Source organism: Chrysemys picta, chromosome 9 (genome assembly GCF_011386835.1).
Source record: "Chrysemys picta bellii isolate R12L10 chromosome 9, ASM1138683v2, whole genome shotgun sequence".
NCBI lineage: Eukaryota > Metazoa > Chordata > Testudines > Emydidae > Chrysemys > Chrysemys picta.
Window position 1 is genome coordinate 103,519,468 of NC_088799.1, and position 24,411 is coordinate 103,543,878.

At 45.9% G+C, this 24,411-nt stretch overlaps 1 protein-coding gene across 2 annotated transcripts in view; it reads right to left on the reverse strand.

The window, feature by feature from the left end:
- The window catches only part of HTR2C (5-hydroxytryptamine receptor 2C), a 574,451-nt gene that overhangs the window by 489,763 nt on the left and 60,277 nt on the right, over positions 1 to 24,411 (reverse strand). Inside the window, exon 2 of one of the 2 annotated variants that reach the window (XM_065556834.1) lies at positions 22,045 to 22,129. The exons of the other annotated variant lie outside the window; for it this stretch is intronic. The gene's annotated coding sequence lies outside the window, so the exon portion shown is untranslated. The remainder of the gene's footprint in view (positions 1 to 22,044; positions 22,130 to 24,411) is intronic. 2 annotated transcript variants of the gene reach the window in all.

Here is a 24,411-nt window from a genome sequence, read left to right on the forward strand (position 1 = left end):
TGCCCTGCACATGGGGCTGGCGTTCAGTGCATACAGAACAGGAGCAAGAAACCCACAAATGCAACCAGCGCCACCCCCAGGGGCCAAGCGATCAGCAGCTGCACCAATTCACAGGCTCCGCTGTCAGGGGCATTTAGGTGCAAGATAAAACTGCCCCTCTGCCCAAACAGAACCCAGTCCTGAAGTTGCTTGGTGCAAATACCATCTTCTCCCCCCTCTTTGTGATTCTCACCTCACTCAGGAGCGACACCACCAGGGCGTGTTTGCCAAAGGCACTGTGAACTCTGACCCTCTCTGATCGAAGTCTCCGTGTGCCCCTGTGGTAACATTCGCCCCCTGGGCCACCCGTCACTCTGCAGAAGAAGGAATTCATCTCCCATGTGCAACACGTCTGGTTAGCCGCCCTTCCTTCATTCCGCCCATCGGATCTGGGCACCTGACACCAACATCACGCATCTCTGCCTGCAAGTACAGGCCAGAGACTGTCCCCTCCCATTCTCTACACAAGCACTAGGGTACAGAGGGGACAATCTCATCTGTATGGCTCAGGGACAAGCCCTGCTCCCATTCACCAGCCACACATCAGATTAGAAACCCCACTGTATCTACCTCACTCACCTCTGAACCAAGGGGGTAAGTAACTCGTGAACCCCCCCTGTGAGAATCTAGGGCCCTTCAGAGCGGGGAGAGCAACCCCATGGGTCACCTGCTGGGTCTTTTCCACTTTGCAAGGTTCTTTGATACTCCAGTGCTGGGCCCAATGAAACAGAGGGAAACCAAGCCTCCCCCTGCAGCAGTCAGTGGGGGCAAGGCAGATCAATTTATTCATAGGTACTACGCCTTGACACGCTGGTGATGGGCCATGCATAAGACAAACAACAGAGCTGCGTTAAGGTTATTCAGCTGTGATGGGTTAATGTTATTTATCACTGTTGTGTGCGCACCGCCAACCCTATGTCCAACATATATAAAAAAGGAAGTTCGTCACACAGCGCACAGTCAACCTGTGGAACTCCTTGCCTGAGGAGGTTGTGAAGGTTAGGACTATAACAGCGTTTAAAAGAGAACTGGATAAATTCATGGAGGTTAAGTCCATTAATGGCTATTAGCCAGGATGGGTAAGGAATGGGGTCTCTGGCCTCTGTTTGTCAAAGGGTGGAGATGGATGGCAGGAGAGGGAACCTGACAAAGGGACCGGGCCCTATCCAAACACTCCTTCCCCTCCCTCCCCCACCTATCAGGAGCGGAGATGCCTACAGAAGACAGACATAAAAGCACTTCCTAGATTAGCTCCCTGCACTCTGATTCAGAGCTCTTCAGGGACAGGCTTTATAGCCACAATTGCATTAATAAACCTCAAATGCATTTCCCTAAATTCAGCCAACTAATTTAGGAGGGGTAAATTGAATGACTCATACTGCCTGTGCATATCATATTTATTTCTCAGTAGTGTCAGCCCTGGAACAGGGGAAAAGGCTTAGTGCTGTTACGGTAAATACCCAGGGATTAATACGTGCTTACGATTTACACCGATTCACCTCTGTATCTTAATCGCCCTGAGTTATTTGTCTTTTATATCAACACCCACAATGAGAAGTGAGCATGAACGTGCTGGATGCCTTGGCTGTGAGGGTTTGCAGCACACACACAGGCTGGTTTAGAAGTCTTCCCTTCTGCCCAACCCCTGAAATCCTGTTGGTGCTCCCAGCTTCACAGCAGCTCTCCTAGAATGACTCATCCTGGTCAATCCCAAACACCACGGCTTGCCTGGGCTGCAACCAGACTTGGTGCATTCTAGGAGACCTACAGTAAACACTGCCGAATTCACAGGGGAGAAATAACATCCCATAAAAATAGTTGAGCCTGATTTCTGTGCAGAGTCCCCTCCTCCGTCCAGGAAGTCGGGCATTCAGTAGATATTACGGAGTTTGGCTGCATTTTCTTCTTAGCTTTGTAGGTCCCATTTCAAAGAAAAATGTTTCCGGAATTGCACAGGCTGGATTTAATAAGGAATCTATGAAACACCACATCTATCACATTGCTTTGAGATGCCCCTGTTTGACATACGCTGCTACATATTACTCAGGACTGGGATTGATTACACCAGTGACTGCACCAGGATCCATGCAGATGGTTCTTCGTCTCTGCATTTAACATTTTGATTTGCTGAAATCAGGAAATTGCATCCTAGGGTCAGAATGAAGTTTTTTTCAGAGCAGACCAGCAGGGCTCCTGGCCCCTGCAAAGCAAGCATCTCTTCTCTTCGACTTGAGTCATGATGCTTCTCCCTCTGAAACGCCAGAGGCCATGGACAGAGTCCAGATGTCATCAGCTTGTACTTCATATTTAATAATTAAACAAATAAGCCTCTTTCCTAAAGGCTGTTGGCAAAGCAATGCCAGAGACCCGTCGATGCTCAGAGGAGCTTTGCATTAACTGTCTTTTTGACCGCACAAGATGAGAAGCAGATGGCAGGTGTTGAGGTCTGCCCTGTTTCGTTTCAGATTCCAACTGCAGTGGCTGTTGGAGCTTTGTTAATTTATATTTCACCCTGTGTTAGCTCCTGCTCAAACTGAATCATTCCCCAAAAGGGGGAGTATGGAGACTTGTCCAAGGGCACTCTCCGCACTTGGAAACCCAGGCAGATGGAGAAAGCGGCAGGCCTGGGACCTCAGACTGAAATCTCATCAGGCAAAGGACCATCTCCTAGAGTTGGTACAGTGCCTAGGACATTGAGGCTCTGGTCTACATGGGGGCCTTTAGGTGTTTCTGCTACATAGTAACTATGGAGAGTTTTGCCCAAGTAGAGACTTGAGAATGAGACTCAGATTTACCTTCTGGGACATGTACTTGATTCGGTTTTTCAAATTCATTCAGCTTCTAGAGAGTAGATATTCATTTGTTTTCAGAACAGTGTGAGGTGGTAATTATGGAGCAAACTTGGCTAGTTGAATCAAATGATCTTTGTTCAGCACACTCAAATTTCATCCACTGGAATATAAAATACTCACACTCGGCTGCACGTCTATCATAAAAATAGACTCTTGTGACACTACATTCAAAGCCCTCTCGCCACGCTTGGACAATAAGCAAACAGATGTACCTGGGGATAACAGACTGCGGAGCCCTCTTGGTTTATTGCCTCACTTAGAGGAGTTTCAATTGTCCCGAACAAACAGGGTTTGAGAGACCTCTCCAGGGAGTCTGAACTGAACAACCCTGTAAATAAAATTTCCATATAACACAATAAGATAAAACAGCTGAGACAACAAGCCATCCAAAGAGGTGGGAACATAAGAACAGCCAGACTGGGTCAGACCAAAGGTCCATCCAGCTCAGCATCCTGTCTGCCGACAGTGGCCAATGCCAGGTGTCCCAGAGGGAATGAACAGAACAGGGAATCATCAAGTGATCCGACCCCTGTCGCCCATTCCCAGCTTCTGGCAAACAGAGGCTAGGGACACCATCCCTGCCCATCCTGGCTAATAGCCATTCATGGACCTATCCTCCATGAACTTATCTAGTTCTTTTTTGCACCCTGCTATAGTCTTGGCCTTCACAACATCCTCTGGCAAGGAGTTCCACAGGTTGACTATGCATTGTGTGAAGAAATACTTCCTTTTGTTTGTTTTAAACCTGCTGCCTGTTAATTTCATTGGGTGACCCCTGGTTCTTGTGACATCCCTCTCCTCTGGGTAGAGACAGGTTAGCTGTCATCACAGATGCTTGACAACATTCAACCAAGGAAAACCCATAAAATATCCAATTCAGCTGCCAATTTATACCATGAATGGAGAAAGGACCAAGGCGGGGGAGAGGAGCCTCTGGGCTCCCAGAGACAGATTCCCATGTCACATGTGTGAGATCCTGGCAAGTCTGATGTACTAGAACTTGTGCAAGTGCCCTCCTGCCGTTACTGCACCCAGGCCAGTGCCATGGGCTTCAGCCGGGGCTGCAGGATGCACAGTGTGACAGGGTCCAAGAGTTTGAGCCTATTTCATGGACACCATGCACTGCACACTGGAGGATGGGCTCCGTGACTGCTCCCGTCCTGCTCGGGAAAGTCAGTGCAGGTTGTGCAAGTTTGGGTTCAATCAACAAAGAACGTCGGCCCTACTTACAGGAGGGGGGACTCTATCCCGGGAAGCAGCAACTCTGAAAAAGATCTGGGGATCGTGGCGGATAATGAGCTGAACATGAGCTCCCAGTGCGACTCCTGGCAAAAGGGCTAATGCATAAACAGAAGAATCTTGAGTCGACGCAGAGAGAGGTTATTTTACCTCTAGTTGGCACTGGTGTGACCACTGCTGGAATCTTGTGTCCAGTTTTGGTGTCCACAATGTAAGAAGGATGTTGATAAATTGGGGAGGGGTCAGAGTAAAACCACAAGAATGGTTAAAGGATTCACAAACATGCCTTCAGTGACTGAGTCTATCTATTTAGCTTAACCTTCTCTTTTTAAGGGGTGATTTGATTACAATTTATAAGTATCTACATGGGGATCAAATATTTAATAATGGGCTCTTCAGTCTAGCAGAGAAAGTTCAAACACGATCCAATGGCTGGAAGTTGAAGCTAGACAATTTCAGACTGGAAATAAGGTGTAAATTTTTAACGGCGAGAGTAACTGACCATTGGAACAATTTGCCAAGGGTCATGGTGGATTCTCCATCACTGATTTTTAAATCAATACTGGATGTTTTTTCTAAAACATCTGATCTAACCATTATTCTGGTCTCTGGTCTGTTTTACACTGGAGGTCAGACTAGATGATCACAATGGTCTCTTCTGGCCTGGGAATCTATGAATCTGTTACCTCCCTGATCTAACCTTCAGGCAGATGTCTCAGACTGGCCTTGCCCTGATGTTCCAGCTAATGGGCTTGTCCAAGCAGGTTCCAAGAACACGAGGGTAAGCAAGTGAGGAGTTTCTTTGTGACCCTCTCTATTCGTGGCAGAAGCCAGGAAATCCAGAACACAAAAACATGGGGTCAGGGAGAGGTCAAATGTATACCCAGAAGGATTCCCTGTTCAAATCTCATTGAACCTGGGGCCAGTTCTGTGTAGAGATCAGTGCTCACACACTACGGTGATGAGCACGGTGTAAGAATCTCTCTTCAACAGAGAGCGGGGGGGGGGGGGGGCGGGGGGGGAGGTTGTTTTTAAAGAATACACCACACCAGTTCTGAATTCTGCACGCAGTCAATATGCAAGTAAAAAGGCCTCTCTTAAAACCTTTGAAATAGAAATACATTCGATTTTAATATTCTAACCATGACCAAACAACACGCAGAGAGGAGCCTTTGCTCTCTGGTTATTTTAGATACCATGCTGGGTTTTGCTTTGGTTTTCTTAGTTAACAATGCCTAGAAAAAAGATAGTTACCAAGGGGGGAGATAGTCTCTCTCACCAACAGGCAAGGGTCCAATAAAAGACATTGCCCCACCCACCTTGTCTCTCTAGGGGGTGAAATATTCATTAGTAGAAGGAATTGCATCTTTCTGGCTTGTATTTGAGCTTTCCTTGTCCATATAGTGTAAGGGAGAAAATTTCAGGACAGTCTCCCTCTTGTGGTTGCTTTAAGAATCACACTTTTTCCAAGATCCCAGGTAACTTGTTTTATAATGAAAAGTTTCAGAGTAGCAGCCGTGTTAGTCTGTATCCGCAAAAAGAAGAACAGGAGGACTTGTGGCTAAACTGCTACATGCCACAAGCAGCCACAACATCAGTTCCCTTAACCCACCCAGCAATATTGTTAATCTTTCCAGCTATACTCTTAGCCCAGCAGAAGAGTCTGTCCTATCTCGGGGCCTCTCCTTTTGTCCCTCCAGACCCATGAATATGATACAGTTCTGCGGTGACCTAGAATCCTACTTTCGACGTCTCCGACTCAAAGAATATTTCCAACATACCTCTGAACAGCATACTAACCCACAGAATCCTCCCTACCAGCACTACAAAAAAAAGGATTCTGCGTGGACTCCTCCGGACGGTCAAAACAACAGACTGGATTTCTACATAAATTTGTTAGTCTCTAAGGTGCCACAAGTCCTCCTGTTCTTCTTTTTGTTTTATAATGTTATCCAGGCGGATTCACCTGTACCTAGGTGAATTGTCGCACTAACTCCCCTTCAGAAAACCCAAAAGGCATTCAAGAGTTTTTCATTTAAAAGCTTCTTTTGCTTCGCAAAGTTCATGATCCCAACGACAAGCCTTAAACTCAGCACGAGCAGACTTTAAAATACTTGTTCGATGTTCCTGAAAAATGTGTATTTGAGATAAGTAATAACTCAACAAATCAACCAAATAGTGCAACCCACTTCCACCCTCTATCTCAGGTACAGAAAGGAACTACATGCCACTAACAACATTACAGGCTACTAGAGAGTTAGGGGCTGTTTTTCAGAAGTGCTGAGCACGGCAGCGCCCATTGATTCCAGCTGAACAGGAGCATGCTCACGACTGTCAGCCCTGGCACTACACATGGGCCCAAAGGAAGTCCTGAGACCTGCTGAAGTCAAACACCGTTTGCTAAAATCCAGCTCTAAGGGCCACAGTGAGGAGTGCTGCTGCTCCACATGGAGCAAAACTCTTCCAAGTTTGCTCCAAAAACGTCTCTTTCAGCCAGCTTCTACGCTGGAAAGGGAGAAACGTCTCTATTGTACTCACTGAATCACTACCTTATTTAGTGGCCAATGCCCAGTTTGGATTCTTCTTTTCAGTTTTGGAAAATTAAATCAAGAGAATGTCATTCGGCTTCTGCATCGCTTCCCCAGCCTGTGTGTCGATGGGTAGAAACACAGGATTCTAATACTACTCTGAGAATAACTCCTGCTCTGGGTGTCAGGGCCCATCTACATCTGGAACAAAGGAGCTGTAATCCTTTGGAGGGAAAAAGGCATAAAAGGGTTTCTTCCAAACCATAATGCTTAGGGTGCCACAAGGTAATCCCTCACCTACGTGGGTGTTATATCAGGTATGAGTCAGTTGGTCAACCCAGATGCTACCTGGTCTTTAGGAACTCACCCTGCGGTATGAATGGAGCGGTGGGAGATGGAAGCTTCCAGTTTGGCCTAGTGAGCAAAAATCCCTCATGTTCCCAACCTTGTGGAAAACAGACTTGACCAGTATAGGGTGACGATGGCTTACGGAATTTTGAAACCCAGAACTGGGCAACAAAACTGGGAAAATCTCCCAAAAACTCTCTCTTCATGGAAAGAGAGAATCATCATCCATTATGTACAATCCGAACAAAAGAACAGCCACTCTGTTTAGAGATCAGAGGAGAGAGCTGAGGGGTGGTTTCACAGAATATGGATTTAGAACATGAAGTTGAGTTAAAGTACAAATAATCGGATAGCTGAAGCCTGCTCTGTAACAGGGGAAGGTTTTGAAGCATGCACCGATAAGGCATTTTGGCTGAAAGTGATTTTTAACATTGGGTCTTCTAAAATAATTTATAATTATAGCAAAAGTGTAGGGGGAAAGTAGGTGATGGCGTAATCACATAACACAAGGAGACCCACTCACCTGTAATTCTGGCGCTTCCTAACTCTTGAATGCCTGACTTGGCAACCTGCATGTTCTCTCACTGTCTCTTTGGTCTGTAATTCTTTATATCACAGAAACACAAAGAGCCACAATCAGGGCACGAAAGACAAACACAGAGCCTGCAGCCTAAAGACACAGAGACTAAGGGGGTAGCAAAGCGATCAGAGGGAGTGCACAACACAGCAGGCTAGATCTGTACCGTTCTGTTTGCTGCTAGACCCCACGGAGTTTGGTTTCTCTTTGCTCAGCTGCTGGACTATTTGTATTTGTATTTTCTGTAAAAGCCGAGGGAGGCGAATCTATGTGCCTACAGGACATTAATTCTGTTCATGCAGGATGGGTGTGAAGCAGGCAGGACATTCTTTTTCCTCTTAGTTTTCACTCACTGTGTTCAAAATAAACTCCAGCTCGGAAGGAACACAGGTGCCCTTGGTCAATGGGTCATTTCTCCCTGTTTCTGCCTGAGGCTGTTCCGACTGCTACTTCAGCTCTAGGCAGATATGACGACAAGTCCTCCTGAGAAGTCAAGTGAGACATTTCTCATGGAAGCTGTCATTCCTCACATGTCCTCTGGTCTTGCCATTCCCAGGCACTACAGTGCCAAGTTATTTGCCTCTTGCTTTCCCCGAGTTCTTATGACACTTTCTAGACTGACTTGCTTTGTCTTCCAAATTACAATATTTACAGAGTTGGGTTTCCATAAATTCACTCTCTATTGTCACTTGTTCTTTCAATGGAGTTTAGTTTGTCGATAACAATAAGTTTGGATTAAAATATAAAATGAGTCAAACAGAAGTGTGCTGTACCCTCTGAACCAAGCACTTCATTCAATCATCACAAATTTCACAAGCAATTACTGTCATTTCAGGGCATCTGAAAGTATCGGAGCTGTGTTGAACTGATGCAGCCCTCCAAGGCAGCGTCTCAACCCTGCACCAGAGGATTCTACACATCACATTAGTTTGCAGACAGGACTCAACCCATCAGCCCCACGACAACCAGCTTCACAAAATGTGCCCCAGCTGCAGCTACTTTCTGAGGAGTTCATTCAGCAGCAGGTACAGACCCCACCAAATCATACAATCGTGCAAACTGTGTGATGGTGACACAAGACAATGGGCCACCACCCCTCATGGCACAATGGCAGCCCACGGGAGGGATGTTCTCCACCTTACACCTAGGCTTGGAAGGATTCCATTTTCATCTGTGAATATCGGTCACATCAATTGCAGCACGCACCCAAACTGGCAGACCGTTCCATCGATAATCATAGAAATGGACAGACAGAACGCACTCGAGTCCCACCGTAATCTGTATGGGTTGGAATCCCAGCGATAGCGCAGGATATTTCCTTTATCTATTTTGACGTGTGATGCTGACAGCTTGTGTCTTAACAGTTATAAAGCGTGAGCGTTTTGAATATCACTGTCTGCGGCCATTAAATAATTATTGTCGGACCCACCCCATCATTTCCCACAACTGTGAAAACAGATAAAAATTGGGGGGTGGGGGAATCTTACAAACAAACATTGATATTATCCACGGGAATTATAAAAAAAATAAAAAGTGAAATCTGCCGAGCCTGCTTACACCTTCTAGACTCTCCCATAAGTTGCTTTTCCTAGGACAATCCCACTCGTGTGCAGTAGCCTGCTTTCAGTTACACCAGTGCCGGCCTGTGACCCAGAGCAGAGCCTGGTCCACTTTCTCTAGTTTGCAGCTCTCTGTCCGGGTTATTTTCCAGAGATCAGGATAAAAACTCTTGCCAAAATGCAACTGCTTCCTTTCTGAGAGTGAGTTCATGATGAGCAATAAAGCGTTTGAACCCTGAGCCTGGTTCTCCTTGCACATCAGTGTTATCTCATGCAGTACCATTTGCTGAGAGGGAACACCCCCATAAGGAACAGGGTTACACTGTTAGTGACCGTTCTAGGTGCTTTAAATATTAATATGGCGTCACAAAATATTTTAGTCAACATGAATCTGCATTTTTCAGTGAAAAGCCTGGCTGTAGACTATCAAGATTCATACTTCTGCCAGCTCAAAGTCATAATCACTGAACAGAAACTGCAAATACAATTATGTTATGTTTAGAGCAGGGCTGTCGATTAATCCCAGTTAACTCATATGATTAACTCAAAAGAATTAATTGCAATTTAAAAAGTTAATCCCGATTAATTGCAGTTTTAGTTGCACTGTTAAACAATAGAATACCAATTGAAAGTTATTAAATATTTTTGGAAGTTTTTCACATTTTCAAATATATTGATTTCAATTACAACACAGAATACAAAGTGTACAGTGCTCACTTTATATTATTATTTTATTACAAATATTTGAACTGTAAAAATGATAAATAAAATAAATAGTATTTTTCAATTCACCTTATACAAGTACTGTAGTGCAGTCTCTTTATTGTGAAAGTGCAACTTACAAATGTAGATTTTTTTGTTACATAACTGCACTCAAAAACAAAACAATGCAGAACTTTAGAGCCTACAAGTCCACTCAGTCCTACTTCTTGTTCAGCCAATCACTCAGACAAACAAGTTTGGTTACATTTGCAGGAGATAATGCTGCCTGCTTCTTGTTTACAATGTCACCTGAAAGTGAGAACAGGCGTTCGCATGGCACTGTTGCAGCCGGCGTTGCACAATATTTACGTGCCAGATGCACTAAAGATTCATATGTTCCTTCATGTTTCATCCACTCTTCCAGAGAACGTGCGTCCATGCTGATGACAGGTTCTGCTCGATAAAGCAGCGTGGACCGACACATGTTTATTTTAATTATCTGAGTCAGATGTCACCAGCAGAAGGTTGATTTTCTTTTTTGGTGGTTCGGGTTCTGTAGTTTCTGCATCAGAGTGTTGCTCTTTTAAGACTTCTGAAAGTATACTTCACATCTCGTCCCTCTCAGATTTTGGAAGGCACTTCAGATTCTTAAACCTTGGGTCGAGTGCTGTAGCTATCTTTAGAAATCTCACATTGGTACCTTCTTTGCGTTTTGTCAAATCTGCAGCGAAAGTGTTCTTAAAACAAACAGCGTGTGCTGAGTCATCATCCGAGACTGATGTAACATGAAATATATGCCAGAATGCAGGTAAAACAGAGCAGGAGATGTTCTTTTTGAGTATAATACAGGTGAGCAGTCCATTACCTTATAGGGAACATATGGGTTACTTGCAAAATCTGGATCTGGGGTTGGATTTCAAACATCCCCAAGACATGGCTGCATTCATATTCAGGGGGTTGGTAAGGACTGGTGTCTGGTGCATTTTCACTGACATCAGTGGGACTGTTTATGAGTTAGTAGATGCTGAAGTGCTTTGCTGAATGTGGGTTGTAATGCTTTACCCGCTTTTCCTGGGATCCACATTCTCTAGAGCTGCTCTCTGGGATATATGTTGCCTTTCTTGTGGTAAATAAGTTGCACCCACTGCTTTTAAAAAACATTCACTAGGGTTGCATCTGTGAAGCCCCCAGTTTTTCCCCCCAGTTACCCGTTTCAGGAGCTGCGTCTGTGAAGGTGGATATCACAGTTGCTGCTGTTGATTTGTTTTACAGGAGTTGAACGGATGTTAAAGTGTTCATTGCTTGTAGTGCCTGGCCACCATTGATCTGTGGAGTGGAGCTGCTCTTTTCATTATTGCCCCTTTGTGAGCTGAATGAATGGCTTAGAGAAACTCAGTTGTTTAGAAAATGTAATTTTCAAATCCCTTTTTATTTAAAGGAGACGAATGTATGCCTCTGCATTTACCGCTGCCTCAGATATCCACAAGTCAGAAGGGATCTATCCAGTGGTATATCTTGCTCTCCCCACAACCCTTTTCAAGCTGGCATGCAGCAAGCTGCCTAGGGATAGCCCGGCAAGGAAGCCCGAGGACATATTTATAGTTATCTTGCCCTGTATGAAATCTCGCTCACGTATACAAGGGTTTGTCTGTGATGTTTGTCTAAGCACCAAACTAAAGCCTTTTGGCAGCATGCCAGATTGTCTTTAAAGCAGCCCAAAGACGCAGTGCCAGGCTGTGCATTTGGGGCCCTGTCTATCTGCTGTCTCACTTGTATATCCACAGTAATTTCCTCTTTGGCTCTCTTCTTCACTGCATGCTTATTGACCGGTTCTTCTGTTTCATGTGGCTTCTAATTTGGGCCTTGAGGCTGCAAGCCCATCCACATGGCTGGATCTCCTGTGGGGACCTGGGTGGCACTGAAACCTTGCAGATGTAATCATCTGAAGACAAGGTTCCTAATGGAAGCATGGTGTACCGTCTCACTACAGCAGTGCTGCAATGTGACTATACAGTAAAAAGTAGACTTGCCCTAGGGTGCTGTCCTGCAGCGGAAGAGGCTGTAGCTAAGTTGTTGTATACAAGGGTTACTTGACTCTAGAGGACGCTAAAGCCCTTTTCTCAGAACAGTTAATACTGCTCAGAATTATTTTGGTGCCTGTTGATGTGATAGATGCTGATTTCAATTCAGCATCTGGCTGATGGTCCCCTTGACTATGGCTGTTAAGTTTCCCTTCTGATCAGTTTGTTCACAAACCGATGGCTCGTATTCCATCATGCTTTTATGTTCAGTTGGGGCTTGCCTTCCACCAGGACGTGCTATGATGATGAGGCGCTGCTAAACAAGACTAAATATCTGCATCTGTTACAGCAGAGAAAATCTGAAAGTTTGCCAAGGTAATTGGAATACACCATTATTGAAGGTCTGAAGATGAAATGCACAGGAGCAAATTCTGCTCTCAGGCACCTTCAATCTCCAAAGTTAAGTCAATGAAGATGCAAGGATGTGAGGTCAGAATTTGATCCAGAGAGTCACAAGGATACAGGTGTCAGCCGGGGCCGAGTGTGTGTCTCGACTGCGTCAACACTGGTGCATGCCCCTGGGCGAGGCTGCTAGAACTAGAATCGGCACACCTTTGGGCCGGAGGTCAGCGAGAGGGGTGTATTTAAGTACCGGGGAGTCTGAAGGGTCAGCGCTGATCCCAGAGGGGCTAGGCAGCTAGACGGAGGGCGCCCATGCTCAGAGGGGTGCCAAGTCGGTCTTCACCCTAAGAGCATGCCTAGGGACCCCAAGATTGGACTCTCTGCAGCCTCCAGGAGCTTGAAACACCCCGGGGGATCCAAAGTGACAGGCTGGGCTTCCCCTCCCAGCAGTGCTAGTGGGTGGCCAGGAAGGGGCCAGCAGAGCTCCTGACAGAGAGAGCAGGGCTGGGACAAGGAGGAACAGGAAAGCAGCAAACTCCTACAGGGATTGTAACACGCACCTGGAGGAGAACATGTAGTTGCTGAGGTGAGAGTACACAGCTGTGGACGCGGGAGAAGCCTTCATTCATCTATGCCAGGTTTCGAGTCAGGCTATACCACTAAGAGAACGTTTGCATTCACCAGGCTTCAAACGGCTTAACCTGGTTTCCAGGCAACGCAGTGCGGCAGAAAGAATGGAGATTTACCAGAGCTGTCAGAACTCAAAGGAATAAACAGATGGGATATTTGGACCATAATAAAATATGTTGTTTACAGTGTTGGTCCTCGGATATTACAAACACAAGGTGGGTGAGGGAATATCTGTTATTGGACCAACTTCTGTGGTAAAGAGACTAGCTTGCCAGCTACACAGAGCTCTCCTTCAGGTCTTCAGCTCTGTGTCGCTCACAAGCTTGTCTCGGTCACCAACAGAAATTGGGCCAATAAAAGACATTCCCTCTCCCACCTTGTCTCTAAGAAAATATGCCAGTTCCCCAGATGGCCTGAGGAAGGGTGAGCTGCCCTGCTTGGGAAGAGAAGGGGGAAGAGTCGTAGCCGAGGAAATGAGACTGAAGGGCAGGTGGGCAGCTGTCCACAAGCGAACTCCGTCAAAACTGAGTGACAAGGTTGTTTCTATTTGGGACAATCCAGGAAGACACTGAAAGATTCAGCAACAGGCCAGCACAGAAGGAGAGTTTCGCAAAATAAAGCCAGCATCACATTTGGAGTAAAGTCCTAGCTTTAAAAAGAATTAACAAGGGCTGATCACAACAAACGCTACGCGAAAGGAGCAACAATCACTACTAATTAAGGGGGGAAATGGTATACATCTGAGAGAAGCAAAAGCGAAGGGGGTTCAGGAGTGAATTAATATCCTTCGGTGACCATGCTTGGATGGGCTGGGGGGTTCCAGATGCTCAAACATGGGGGATTCAATGTAAGATGTGCAACGGCCATCGTCTTGGCCAACACCAGGCCGCTCAAGAGCAAAAAGAAAGTCTAAGGAGCCAGGCTCTGAAAACGGAGCTGTAACAGAGTCACGCCGTCCCCGGATCTGGCAGCAGAGGATGCAGAACACACACCGTTACTGATGCACTTTGGTAAGTTGAGTCCCAGGAGCGGTCAGTTCCAATTAATGAATTAGATCGTTTTCAGGAACAGCTCTCTCTTCTCTAGGTCTCCATTCACTGCTATCAGCGTGTTCTCCACTGTGCAGCTGTGAGGTGTCCCTCGAGTTAAGTTAAAGTTCTGCAGGAGGCGATTAACTCAGGGCACTTTTTCAAATACAAGCCTTTGGCTCAAACACTTGCCTCCTATTTGCACACGTAGTCAGAGCTGGGGGTGCTCCGAGCTCAAACATGGCTCCCAATACTGGCTGTTTGCTCTTTCCCATCTAGGAGAAAGTCCCAGCGTTTCACCGAATCTCTCGCACAGGGGAGGGTTCAAACGGTTTCCACATTTATTGTAGATTGATTTAGAAGTTGATGAGGCCAGATTGGCAGATAATTTTTTTCTGGGTTAAAGCATCTGCTTGTTTTTTTTAAACCCTGTTTAGAAAGAAGACCCTTTGTTTTACAAAAAGGGCTCTGAAAACAAGCCCTGACATTTACCACTTTGCCTCCCAACAAGCTTAGTTCTGATCCCTTGAAACTCCTCCCTCGTTCCTCACTAGCTCCCACGGACTCACCACCACTTGCCCTAGGCACATGCGGAGGCTGAATGTTTGCTGGTGTCGCTGCGGTTGTAATTGGGGCTGTCACAAACTGTGAGGGAGACTGACGTGTTGCGGATCATGTATTGCCTTATCTGTTTGAGGCAGACAGGCATTCGCCCACTGTGCTGATGGAGTGTGTGCCCCGGTCACTAGAAATGTGCTAGGTGAGCATTCAGGTATGGGAAAGAGGTGTCCCACAAATGGCTGTCTCCTTGCTTTTGAAGGGATCTGAGCTGGGGGTGAGGAGGTGTCACATTTACTACATCTGAATATGTTTTTTACAAGGACAAGTGGGTGAGGAGATGTCTCTTACTGGACCAACTTCTGTGAGTGAGAGGGTCAAGCTTTTGAGCTTACATAGTGAAAACGATAGCTTGTTTTGTAGCCTGCCATGAAGCTCTCTGCTACCTTGAATACTTCTCAGGGAAGTACTGTACCTCGTGCTTTTTATTCTTGTTCTTGGTTAGTATTAAGGGTTTTTAAAATTCATAATAAAAGTTAGAACTTAATACCATCATTTTCTGTTTCAGTAATTTCCCTAATTGTCCTGCAATTACCACCCATTAAAGTTTCTTGTATTTGTAATACTGTAATTTAGTGAAGCTATTAAAGTCTAAAAATAAGGAACAATGCCTTTAACACACAGTGACAAAAGACTGACCCAACAATAACATTTAAGAGATTGAAACAAGGTTACTCACAAAAAGCAGCAAGTCATTTGCACCCATTCCATGCTCAGAAACAGTAGGATAGTGCCAGGTGGAAACTGAATCTAATTGTCTGACTATTGAAACTGCAGTTGGTAGGAACAGAAGCAGTTTTAGGGCAGACAAGTGCCCTAAAGCCATCTAGATTTCCCTTTAGAGTTAACAGCTGTACCTAACATCCCCGAGCTCAGCCTCAAATCAGTGTTACAAAGACAGAGGATTTTGTTTATTGTTTGGCTGCCACCCTCATTTAAGCGACTTTCCCTAGATCCCTCCTGTCCCCCATCCTGATAACGAACACGTCCCAAGGTCAGACCACAGTCGGCTAAATGCACACACTAGACCTTTGCTGCAAGCGGGATTGTGTTAATACGAAGGATTTAGCTCAGGGACAGAATACAAGAAAGAGCGAGAGCCGATATCAAAACACCCCCAAATGGAACCCAACAATATATACTTGAGCATCGGAGTGTATTGAATCTTTTTCCTTTCACTACTAGTTAGTTAGATGTAAATAATAATCTGCCTGTACACAGGCTGTAGACAAACCAACACCCCCCACAGCATTAAAACACAAACATTCAGACAGGAACACATAACTCAGCCAGCCAGTCACGAGATGCTCCTCCCGACACCCCGCCCATCCCACGATGAGCTCAGAGACACCTCTTCAGTCACGCAGCAAAAGGGCCCCAGAGCAGATGTTCTGCAACGTCCACTCACTCCTACGGGGCTCATTGAGGAGTTAAAACTCGAACTGCTATCCAGCTCCTCTCAGCATAATATACCTACGGCAAAATCCAACTTCTATTGAGTCAACTGGAGTTTCCATTGACTTCAGTGAGCTTTGGGCCAGTGGCCGATTACAGCACAGACCTACAGGGCCCATGCCCGGGGCCCCAGCCAATTTGGTGGGGCCCCAGCCAATTTGGTGGCCCCCCGCAGGAGCACTAGAACCTGGGTAGAAGTGGGGGAGCCACTGGTGCTGGAACTGAGACCCCATCTCCTGCTCCTCCTCTTCCCCCTGAGGCCTCGCCCCTGGCCAGGCCGGAAACTGGAGCCAGACACTGGTAAGAGCCACCCAGGAAACTCAGGCCACTGTGGGGAGCCCCGGACCCTCCACCTGCCCAGGACAGGGGCCAGGTTGTCTGAGAGCAGCCCCCAGCCTGTGTCCCTGTCCTCCCGGGGGAGGGGGAAATGGCCACCTATGCCCAGTTCTGGCACCCACTGGACCCCCAGGGTGTGGGGGGGCCCAGATGTTCTTTGTGCCCAGGACCCCAATAAATCTTAATCTGCCTCTGCCTAAGGCCCCCAAGAACCTCCTCTTTACTGCAGGAATCTCCCTCCTCTCCAGCGGCAGATAAACTCCCAGCTCCTTCCAGAACAGTTTCCCCTTGCAACCAACCTCGTTCTAATTCCAGCAGTCCCTCCCCCGCGGCACGGAGAATGGAGTGGTAAGCTGCCTTGGAGCACAACTCTTTCCCAAGCAGAAATGCTGCTTTGTTTCTTTTCTGTGCATCTCTCGCACTTTCAGAACTATTTGTGCTCAAGTGCAGTCTTGAGAGGTGAGCAGGAAGCCGCTCTCGCTAGTCTCTCGCTAATTTCAGTGGGAGACTTGCCAAGTCTCATCCTCACCTGCTGCACGCTGCTTCTATTACTCAGGGAAATGGAAATGCTGAGCTGACGACGTTTCTTTCGAGCCTTGTCCTTCCTGGGTTTAAATCTATGCATCCTTGACATGGGCGCACACAGATGTACAGCGTCCATCCTCTGCCACTACACAGTCAGGGAACAGGTTCTCTTGGCTCTTTCTACTTCTTTCAAAATTCGGTCAGTCTCTCTCTGGTTCTGGAGCATTGAGAGGACCAGAGCCAAAGATATACATTAGCTGGGCCCTTTATCATAGAATCATAGAATCATAGAATATCAGAGTTGGAAGGGACCTCAAGAGGTCATCTAGTCCAACCCCCTGCTCAAAGCAGGACCAATTCCCAGCTAAATCATCCCGGCCAGGGCTTTGTCAAGCCGGGCCTTAAAAACCTCCAAGGAAGGAGACTCCACCACCTCCCTAGGTAACGCATTCCAGTGTTTCACCACCCTCCTAGTGAAATAGTTTTTCCTGATATCCAACCTGGACCTCCCCCACCGCAACTTGAGACCATTGCTCCTTGTTCTGTCATCTGCCACCACTGAGAACAGCCGAGCTCCATCCTCTTTGGAACCCCCCTTCAGGTAGTTGAAGGCTGCTATCAAATCCCCCCCTCATTCTTCTCTTCTGGAGACTAAACAATCCCAGTTCTCTCAGCCTTTCCTCATAAGTCATGTGCTCCAGACCCCTAATCATTTTTGTTGCCCTCCGCTGGACTCTTTCCAATTTTTCCACATCCTTCTTGTAGTGTGGGGCCCAAAACTGGACACAGTATTCCAGATGAGGCCTCACCAATGTCGAATAAAGGGGAACGATCACGTTCCTCGATCTGCTGGCAATGCCCCTACTTATACAGCCCAAAATGCCGTTAGCCTTCTTGGCAACAAGAGCACACTGTTGACTCATATCCAGCTTCTCGTCCACTGTGACCCCTAGGTCCTTTTCAGCAGAACTGCTACCTAGCCATTCGGTCCCTAGTCTGTAGCAGTGCATGGGATTCTTCCGTCCTAAGTGCAGGACTCTGCACTTGTCCTTGTTGAACCTCATCAGGTTTTTTTCTGCCCAATCCTCTAATTTGTCTAGGTCCCTCTGTATCCGATCCCTACCCTCTAGTGTATCTACCACGCCTCCTAGTTTAGTGTCATCTGCAAACTTGCTGAGAGTGCAGTCCACACCATCCTCCAGATCATTAATAAAGATATTAAACAAAACCGGCCCCAGGACCGACCCTTGGGGCACTCCACTTGAAACCGGCTGCCAACTAGACATGGAGCCATTGATCACTACCCGTTGAGCCCGACGATCTAGCCAGCTTTCTATCCACCTTACAGTCCATTCATCCAGCCCATACTTCTTTAACTTGGCGGCAAGAATACTGTGGGAGACCGTATCAAAAGCTTTGCTAAAGTCAAGAAATAACACATCCACTGCTTTCCCCTCATCCACAGAGCCAGTTATCTCATCATAGAAGGCAATTAGGTTAGTCAGGCACGACTTCCCCTTCGTGAATCCATGCTGACTGTTCCTGATCACTTTCCTTTCCTCTAAATGTTTCATAATTGATTCCTTGAGGACCTGCTCCATAATTTTTCCAGGGACTGAGGTGAGGCTGACTGGCCTGTAGTTCCCCGGATCCTCCTTCTTCCCTTTTTTAAAGATGGGCACTACATTAGCCTTTTTCCAGTCATCTGGGACCTCCCCCGATCGCCATGAGTTTTCAAAAATAATGGCTAATGGCTCTGCAATCTCACCCGCCAACTCCTTTAGCACCCTCGGATGCAGCGCATCCGGCCCCATGGACTTGTGCACGTCCAGTTTTTCTAAATAGTCCCGAACCACTTCTTTCTCCACAGAGGGCTGGTCACCTTCTCCCCATGCTGAGTCACCTTCTCCCCATGCCCTTTGACTCTCCAAGCTAGTGAGGGGGGACTTTAAAATAGTTTGAAAACTAACATTTGGAAGACTTTCGAAATCAGGTCGATTCTTTAGAACCAGCAGAAGGAACAGCAAGTGAGAAGGCAGGAATGGGACATGGGGGGGACAGAATAGTAAAATCCCTAGCTAAGGATGTACAAATAGGAGATGTCAATTCCCGCGGACTGCAGAGTGGTTCAAAAAAAGTGCTGGCGATTTAGTAAGAGCTAGAAAACTACCTGGCGCAGACTTGTTAGCGGAATGCAACACCAAAGAATAAGTAGGATAGTCCCTTAGGACAAAAGATGCTAGCAAAGCTAAAAATAAACTGCCAGCTCCCCAGATTCCTACCTGAAACAAGAGGGGTGGTCTAGGATGTGCCACGTAAAATGTCAGAAGAGGAAATAAAGCAAAGAATAGGTGAAGATAAGGCGACACATGCTAAGAGGCTAATTAGCAGAAGTCGTGTGAGCAAGCCCTCAACAGCCTTACTTATCACTTTTAAAGGAAGGATACTTCCAGATGGAGTAGCTTTAGAGTATCAGAGGTTCTGGACTAAGCTGTATATACCTCCTCCAATGAGATGCTACAGGTGTCAAAGATTTGGTTAGGTAGCAAATAATTGCGAAGGGAACATAAGAACGGGTCAGACCAAAGGTCCATCTAGCCCTGTATCCTGTCTTCCGACAGTGACCAATGCCAGATGCCCCAGAGGGAATGAATAGAAAGGGTAATCAAGTGACCCATCCCCTGTTGCCCATTCAGAGCTTCTGGCAAACAGAGGCTAGGAACACCATTCTTGCCCCTCCTGGCTAATAGCCATTGATGGATCTATCGTCCATGAACTTATCTAGTTCTTTTTTGAACCCTGTTATAGTCTTGGCCTTCGCAACATCCTCTGGCAAGGAGTTCCACAGGTTGACTGTGCGTTGTGTGAAAAAATACTTCCTTTTGTTTGTTTTAAACCTGCTGCATATTAATTTCATTTGGGGAACCCTAGCTCGTATGTTATGAGAAGGAGTAAATAACATTTCCTTATTTACTTTCTCCACACCAGTCATGATTTTATAGACCTCTATCATATCCCCCCTTAGTCGTCTCTTTTCCAAGCTGAAAAATCCCAGTCTTATTAATCTCTCCTCATATGGAAGCTGTTCCATACCCCTAATAATTTTCGTTGCCCTTTTCCAAACCTTTTCCAATTCCAATATATCTTTTTTGAGATGGGGCGACCACATCTGCACGCAGTATTCAAGATGTGGGCGTACCATGGATTTATATAGAGGCAATATGATATTTTCTGTTTCATTATCTATCCCTTTCTTAATGATTCCCAACATTCTGTTCGCTTTTTTGACTGCTGCTGCACATTGAGTGGATGTTTTCAGGGAACTCTCCACAAGGACTCCAAGATCTCTTTTTTGAGCGGTAACAGTTAATTTAATTAATCCCATCAATAGTTGGGATTATGTTTTCCAATGTGCATTACTTTGCATTTATCAACATTGAATTTCATCTGCCATTTTGTTGCCCAGCCACCCAGTTTTGAGAGATCCTTTTGTAGCTCTTCGCAGTCTGCCGGGGACTTAACTATCTTTAGTAGTTTTGTATCATCTGCAAATTTTGCCACCTCACTGTTTACGCCTTTTTCCAGATCATTTATGAATATGTTGAATAGGACTGGGCCCAGTACAGACCCCTGGGGGACACCACTATTTACCTCTCTCCATTCTGAAAACTGACCATTTATTCCTACCCTTTGTTTCCTATCTATTAACCAGTTACCAGGCCATGACAGGACCTTCCCTCTTATCCCATGGCAGTTTACTTTGCTTAAAGACCTTTAGTGAGGGACCTTGTCAAAGGCTTTCTGAAAATCTGAGTACACTCTATCCACTGGATCCCCCTTGTGCACATGCTTGTTGACCCGCTCGAAGAATTCTAGTAGATTGGTGAGGCAGGATTCCCTTTACAGAAACCATGTTGACTCTTCCCCAACAAATTATCTTCATCTATATGTCTGACAACCTCTGTGCCCATGTTCAGACTCCACAAAGCAGTTGCGCTAACCAATTTTCTCTCGGACGTTATAGCTGAGCTAACAGACACATTGCTGGCACTAACCTGGGCTTTAGAAGTGCAGCAAGCAGCCATGGCCGTCCTGTCTGATTCCTACGAGGGTGGCAGGCACCCTACAATTGCAAGTCTGACAGCAGAAATGACATACTTAATGAAATATTACTGCTAACAAGTGAACTCATGCAACTGGATGCAACCATAGGAACAGCACAGGTCCTGGGGCATGCAGGGATAGCTGGCAATGAATTGCCAGACAAAGAAGCATGAATTTAAACACTTAATTAATGAGCTAAAGAAGAAATGGCAAGAACTGCGGGAACACGAAATGACGGGGTAAAACATCCATGAAGCATGCCCAGTAGTTGATAATGCTGATATAATCCTGAGAGGAAGAGCAATGTGGTTCTATTCAGGATTTAAACAAGGCATTGTGGACTAAACAGTATCTATTTGTAACAAACAGCAGGATGGACCATGCAAGACATGGAAGGTCCCAGAAATGATAAGTCATCTCTTACGGATTTGTAAAGACAGAACCAGTGAAAGGAGATATTTACATGGACAACTCAGAAGCCTTGGAGTAACAAAATTCTTTGCAACACCTTTCCAGAATACAAGGAAAGTGGAACCCAGTTTAAAAAAAGCTATGCTGCAATTCTTTACGAATACTGGAAAAGGTGACAAACTAAGTCACCGCCTCTCTAGGAAATCCAGGGAATGGCAGTCATCGACTCCGGAAGTGAGCCTGCTGCACCACAAAGGCCAAGACGACGGTGAAAGGGGCTTCAGGGACAGTCTGCAGACACTCTCTGGGGGATAGAAGAGGTAGGAAGCGATCCAAGGAGGCAGCAAGGACTCTGAGGGAATAACACCAAGGAAGATGGGGTGAATCCCCCTGAGGAAAGGAATGTAAGGTGCACAGAGCATGGAGGAAAACCCACTGTAAGGTCATTGGACGATAGCTTGGTTGGACTCTGATACCCCAGAAGGGGTGGACTAAAGCGTGATCTGTCCAGAAGGCCACACTGTGGGAAGAGAGACCAACACAGCAATGGAGCTACTGTCGGCTTCAAGCGCCATATAGGAAGACAATCACTATGGCACACCTGGCCCCAAGGAGGTACACCTGCTGTGAGCGAACCCCTGCCCAGTTGGATAATAGAGTGGGTACTTACAAGATTTGCAGATGACACCAATCTGGGAGGACGTCAGAAGAGAAGATTAGAATCCAAAACGACCTTGACAAACTGGAGAATTGGCCTGAAATCAACAAGATGAAATTCAGTAAAGAAAAGTGAAGAACTTTGCACTTAGGAAGGAAGAATCATGTGCACAACTACAAAAGGTGGAATAACTGGCAAGGCAGTAGTACTGCTGAGAAGGATCGGGGCTTGTAGTGGATCACAAATGGAGTACAAGTCAACAAGGTGAGGCAGTTGCAAAAAAAGGCTAATATCATTCTGGGATATATGAACCGGAGTGTCGTGTGTAAGACCTTGGAGGCAACTGTCCCACCCTACTCGGAACTGGGGAGGCCTCAGTTTGAGCACTCTGTCCACTTCTGTCAGAGGGGTAGCCGTGTTTGTTGCTTTTTACAGATCCAGACTGAGTCCTGTGGCACCTTACAGACTAACAGACGTATTGGAGCATAAGCTTTCGTGGGTGAATACGAAAGCTCATGCTCCAATACGTCTGTTAGTCTATAAGGTGCCACAGGACTCTTTGTTGCTGTCCACTTCTGGGCACACACTTTCGGAAAGGTGGGGCCAAACTGGAGAGCGAGTCCAGAGGAGACTAACAACAATGATAAAAGGTTTGTAAAAGCGGACCTCTGAGGAAAGGTTAATAAAACGGGGCATGTTTAGTCTTGAGAAAAGAAGACTGGGGGGTGACCTGAAAACAGTCTTTAAATAGGTTAAGGGCTCTTATAAAGAGGACGGTGATCAATTGTTCTCCATGTCCACTGTAGGTAGGACAAGAAGTAATGGGAGATTGAGGTTAGATATTAGGAAAGACTTTCTAACTCTCAGGGCAGTTAAGCTCTGGAACAGGCTTCCAAGGGAGGTTGTGGGATCCCCGTCACTGGAGGTGTATAAGAACAGACTGGACAAACCCCTGTCAGGGATGGTCTAGGTTTCCTTGGTGCTGCCTCAGCACAGGGGCTGGACTTGATGACCTCTCAAAGTCCCTTCCCAACATTTCTATGACTCTACAGTTAGGGCACTGGGCTGAGAGTCAGCAGAACTGGGTTCTATTCCTGGACTAGCCACCAACCTGCTGGGTGTCCTAGGGCAAGTCACGTCTCTTTCTATGCCTCTCACTCCACTCGGTTGCTATCCCCATTTTCCTCACCCTGCACCTGTCTAGACTGCGAGCTGTTTATGACAGGGACAGTCTCTCGCTGTGTGTTTGTGCACCACCCAGCACACTATGACCTCAACCTTGTTTGGAGCTTCTAAGTGCTACTGTAACAAACACAATAACAGAACAAACGGCTCCCACTGAGAGAAGGTTCACTTTAGAATTACCCATGTTTGCTGCTGCAACATTTCACAGCCCATTTCAGGCTTGAGCCTGCACCTCTGGACTCCGGGACTTCCTGATAGCAAGCATTGCTCACATGAGGAAGGGTTACAAGATGAGGCTTTTTTGTGGCTAACTTTTCTGATTAAAAAAATTGCAGGCCCAACACTAGCTGGTACATTTTCTGCTAATAAAATGGATTTCCAAATGATCATCAATTATCTGTTTGCTTAATCTAATATGTAAATTGAGTATGCAAGTAATTATTAAAAATGAGAGCAGGAAAGATATTGCTAGATTTTATTGCATTATTGACCACTGATTTATACAGCCTTTGCATTCAGCTAGCATAGTCTGTGGGTGTGGATTCGTTGTCTTGAGAGTGGTAACACTAAACTGTAAAGAATGAAATAAATAAAAATAATTCATTGCTGCCCACTATTTCTATATAGCTAGATGCTCAAAGCAGGGTACTAGGAAGGCTGGATGTGCTAGCTTTTGTTGAATTCTGGGTTAAAAATGTCTTGTTGTTGAGTTGTAACTTGCCTCCCTCAGTCGTAAGTTACTTTAGAAATAATTTTGAGACTTTTCAATCAGCTTTAGCGTATTAAAAATAGTTTTGTTAAGATTTCCCAAAGCCTCAGTGAACAGACATCAGGGGATCCCGCTGGCATTGTGTCAATGGAAATCTGATATCCCCTCTCTGCAGGGTAGCCCTCTACTACAGGGAGTTTTGCTTTCAGTAGTCTAGGCAATTGTAAATATGTTTTTAAGTACCCAGGCAATACAACAAGCCTATTTTTTTTTCCAAATCTTTGTTGAAACATGCACCTCATATTGGTTAATAATATTAAAAACATCGAGCAAGCCTCATCATTTTCAGCAGCCTTGCACATCTGAAACCAATGAAACTACATTGTCGATGTTGCAGGATTTATGGCGCGATTTGTTTGCAGAATTCTGTGGTGATTCCTTTCACAGTTATAAGATTTGAGCACCAAAATTAACATTTTACATTA